Genomic DNA, 4,804 nt, shown 5'->3' on the forward strand with positions numbered 1-4,804 from the left:
TCACACACACACAGACAGACACACACACACACTTCTGATCCCTGAGAGGTTTTACCAGCGATGGAGGATTTGCATTCCAAGCACATTCAGTATTGAGGAGGAATCCCAGGAATCCAACACACACACACACACACACACACACACACACACACACACTTGTTGTTCACACTGCTTAATGTCTGAGCTGAGTTTTACCCAGTGAATGACCTGGTTCTGTAAGGCTCAGGAAACATGAAGGAACTGGGATTATATGAAGTTACTTCAAGCACATATTCTTTACCGTTCCATTTTGGCTGTTTTTGCAAATGGCCTCAGCGTATTGTGCTTTTATGTTTTCATTTATTAAGTTGAAACTCTTCCCCTATAATATGTCTTTTATAAAGTAAGGACTAAAAAGGACTAAAATGTCCCGATTGAAAACCATAAAGCATATCTTTTTTTTATCTTATAGCCATTATAGCAGAAACTTGTTTCTTTGTCCTAGTTTAGGGTAAAATAATGAATAAAATAAAAAAGAATACAAAAATATAAATAATTAAACGTAACAAAATAAAGAATAATGAAGTGACAGTCAGCAGTGCTCTAAACATCTTCAGCTGTATCCCCACGCTGCCTTTCTTCCTCTGTGCCTCGTTGTGAATGAATAAAAGCTGAATTGGCGTTTCTCTCTGTCTGCCCTCAGGCTGCCATCCGTAAAGAGCTCAACGAATTCAAGAGCTCCGAGATGGAGGTTCACGAAGAAAGCAGGATCTACACCCGGTCAGAATCCTACCTCCTATACATCCATTATTCACCTGAACACCAGAAGATCATCCTCAGATCTCTTTGGAAGGTCATTAGAAAGAAGTCCGCAGCTACAATAAACTTTTCCCCTCTTTGTCTTCCAGGTTTCATCGGCCTTAGCTGCTAATGCTAGCCAGTAAAGCACTTAGACGGAGGAGTAAAAAGCCTGTGGTCCGTTAATAACTGACTGCATGCTAACCTGCTAACAGCTGGAGACACTACTGTTGCTGATCTGAAGCTAAAGAAGCCTCAGATCGGTTCCCCTCCTCAGACGTTCTCCGTGGAGTTCAGGACTCGAGGAGTTAGTTTGTAGGTGCGTCCATGATGGAGGTACCTGGTGCCAACACTGAATGAAAGAGTGGGAACACACCCCACACACACACCCCTCCCGAAACACACCCCAGAAAGACTGACCGCTGGAGGGTGATCACCTCCGGGGAAACGCCTTCCCACGCCTTCACCTGCCTTCTTCTACTTCCTTCTGAGGGAAGACTATGCACATAGAGATCTTTGTAGCTCCTAAAGGAATCATTCACCCACAAAATGATTATGAATTACTCACCTTTAAGTTATTGAAGAAACCACATGCTTTACGGTGAACGAAGACAACAAGACAAAGAAAAATGTACGGTTTCCCAACACTAAAATTATACCAAAACATCCAAACTCTCATTCATATTTTTTGCAGTATAAACCAAGTCTTGTTTCTTTTTTTGTATTGATGTTTTCATACATTTAAGCTGTTGTTAAACCACTTTAATTTACTTCAATTTATCAAGAATTCTCCTAGTTGTTTAACTCTTCGATTCAATATCCCATAATCGATATTGGTGCCTCACTATAAGATTCTTGATGAACAAGAATACATGATGTTGAAAAATGGATAAAGGCAAACAATCAAGAGCTCGAACAGTGATACATTTATTATACAGCCAATTTAAAACTACTACAAATACATTTACTACATATTATTAAATACAAATACAACATTGATATATTTCCCAGCGAATGAAAAGGAACAGTTTTCTACAAGAATTCAAGGTTTTGAGGGGAATGAATTGATATTATTTTGTGGGCGAATACATCCTTTAACACCCTTAATGGTACCACTAAACGAATGTGTTTTTAAACTGGCTATAAGTGCGTGTTCGGTACTACAAAAACCTGCCTTACTCCTCACAGGATCTCATGTAATGTGAACGACAGCAATGTGTTTCTTATTTAAACTCTTTGAATCCACATGTGTGTGAGTAGACCCTCAGAGCGCTGATTCCTAACATTAATATGTGGGCGTTTTGTACTGTATTTTTGTCATTTAAATGATTCTCATGGAGCACATGTCACTAGGTTTTTTTTCTTCTTTCTAATAAGGCACTTTATGTTCCTTAAATTGGGTGTATAGAAAAAAAAAAAAAAAAGTCTATAAATTGATGTTTATATAATTGAATTATCCGATCGGGAAAATGTACATATTTTTATTTTCCTGGCTGTTTTATTGGTACTTTATATATGCAAGTCCCCCTGTAGGCTGCAATTGTATAGATCACCTCTGTAGATGTGATTATATTGTACATCCTCAGTAATGCTGACATGTTTTAATTGTAAAGTATTTCTCTAATCTTATTTCCAAGTAGTAATGCTACAACATGTTTTTGTTTTTTTTGATACAGAGATCTTTAAAATGTTTTTTTCTCTTTGCAAAGCACACTGTATAAATGAACAATCCACTCAGTCATTAAAATAACCTGTGATTTTCATTTCAAAATGCTTTCATTATTCATTATTTTAGTGGACTCTGAAATGACAAGATGAGGGCAGTGTTATATAATATGCTCAGGGTTCAGAATAAATCCAATAACGTGCTTCACGAAAAAGAACGCCCTATTATGCTTTTTCCCCTTTCCTGTAGTGTGTTATGGTTTTGGTGCATGTAAATGGTCTGTAGAGGGAGTTTCTCTCCTACACATATTGACATCACTATGTAACACTCTCGCTCCTATTGGCCAGTGCTCCAACAACATCTCTAAGCGTTTAACCAATCACAACATAGCCAGCCAGCTAACCAATCAGAGCAGACTGGGCTCTGGTTTCAGACAGAGGGTGAAAAGAGGTGCTGCAGAACAGGCAGTATGAGAAGTAGAGACACTACATACTGATATACACCTGAACATCAGCAGGAGAGGACTCTTTAAAGTAGAGACACTACATACTGATATACACCTGAACATCAGCAGGAGAGGACTCTTTAAAGTAGAGACACTACATACTGATATACACTTGAACATCAGCAGGAGAGGACTCTTTAAAGTAGAGACACTACATACTGATATACACCTGAACATGAGCAGGAGAAGACTCTTTAAACTGTCAGCCAATAAAACACGTTGATTTCCATGCAACTCTCTGATTGGTCTGGTGGCGTCGTCTTGCCTCTGTGTTGCATTCACTGAAAACGGGAAATTACATTTCTGCCGTCCGTCCTATAGTTAAAGTAGGTTAATGTATTATATTATTGAGGGATAATTTGTCCGGGGCTAAAGAAAAAACCTAACCCAGGCGACGCCCCTGCTGCAGTTCCTCCTCACTTTTGGCACCTCCATGACATCCATGTCAATAAGTGTCAAACAGGAGAAGACCTCACCTGCTATGTGCCAACCCAGTCTCGCAGCATTTCGTGTTATAGTCACGAAATTAATTTAATCTATTGATTCGTGTTCACCAACACCATTTTAGCATTTTTTTTTAAAAGCAATGTATTTCTATTGGTTGTATGTTTCATAGTATGTTTTCATTTGTGTAGTGCAGTGCCCACGTAAACATTGATTTAATATGACGTTACGTTAGCTACCAAGCTTATGTTAGCCAAAGATGCAATGAAAAAAATCCTACTAGCTAGTGTTAGCTAATGTTTTCAGAGAATAATTCTGCCTGAAGCCACTCTATCCACAACAAATGTTATCATGTTCTAAAAACAGAAAAGCGGTTTATTAAAGCTACAAAGTCTACGCCAAAAATCATATTAAACCACTGTCTTTACATGCTTTCAGCAACTCAACTCAAAAGAGAGGAATCAGTGACAGAGTGATACATCCTGTCATGCTGGATCAAATATTGAATCTCACTGTCAGGTTTAATTTGTAATAAATGTAAAAAAAAAAGAAAAATACAAATTCATAAGCTTCCCATTTTCTTCCTCGTCTGAGTTGTGGATGTTGTAATTTATTTTAATCTTTTGAGGACTCAGTAGTTGATAAAAAATGTTTAATGTTCATGTTAGGGTCTTATGTAACTTTGGGTGGTAGGCTATAGTACAGTGCCCAGTTAAAAATGGAATAGATTAATATGACGTTAAATTAGCTAGCTTGCTTACTTTAGCCATAGTACGAAAACTAGCTGGCCTGTGTAACGTTGAGTTATTGAGCTTCTAGCCGAACTCCACCTACAAAAAATGTAATCATGTTTTACTAACAATAAACGATTAAAAATACAATGTCTCTTTACATGCTTTCAGCAACTCAACTCTATAAATAGGAATCGGTAACAGAGAGATAAATCCTGTCATCTTGGATCACGTAGTTCATCTCACTGTCAGTTATCATTTGTAATGTAAGATAGACTGCAAATCCATGGGGCCTCATTTGCTTCATTTTCCCCCTCGTCTGCTGCTGATATAGCACTTCATGACAGAATCGTTTTTAAAAGCTGCTGCTGAAATGATGGATGTAATCTAAGAGATGGAGATGGTGTCATCGCTGCTTTAAATTGAAGATGTCTCCGTGTGCCTGATAAACTCCAACCTAAGGTAAAATAAGGTGTCTCAGCTCCTTCACAGCTTGGCTTTAATTACTCCTATAATCACATTAACTCTGAGCATGTGGATCCTCATCATCAGGTTGTCAGACACTTCTAAATTGGTTCGCCTGTTATCACTCTGCCAGACTGTTGTAATGTAAACACAATTAAGTTAAAGTAATCATAATCGCTGAATCCTCGGTTACAAGCCAAAGACAGTAAGGCACAT

At 38.0% G+C, this 4,804-nt stretch overlaps 1 long non-coding RNA gene across 1 annotated transcript; it reads left to right on the top strand.

Annotated features, from left to right (window-relative positions):
- Nucleotides 1–642: 642 nt before the first annotated feature.
- LOC104955651 (uncharacterized) lies at nt 643–941 on the top strand. Its single transcript, XR_799474.1, has 2 exons — nt 643–759; nt 888–941. It is a non-coding gene; the product is annotated as an uncharacterized lncRNA (long non-coding RNA).
- The last annotated feature ends 3,863 nt before the right edge of the window (nt 942–4,804 follow it).

The sequence above is a fragment of the Notothenia coriiceps genome, unplaced genomic scaffold (assembly GCF_000735185.1).
Source record: "Notothenia coriiceps isolate Sejong01 unplaced genomic scaffold, NC01 NC01_scaffold00024668, whole genome shotgun sequence".
Lineage (NCBI taxonomy): Eukaryota > Metazoa > Chordata > Actinopteri > Perciformes > Nototheniidae > Notothenia > Notothenia coriiceps.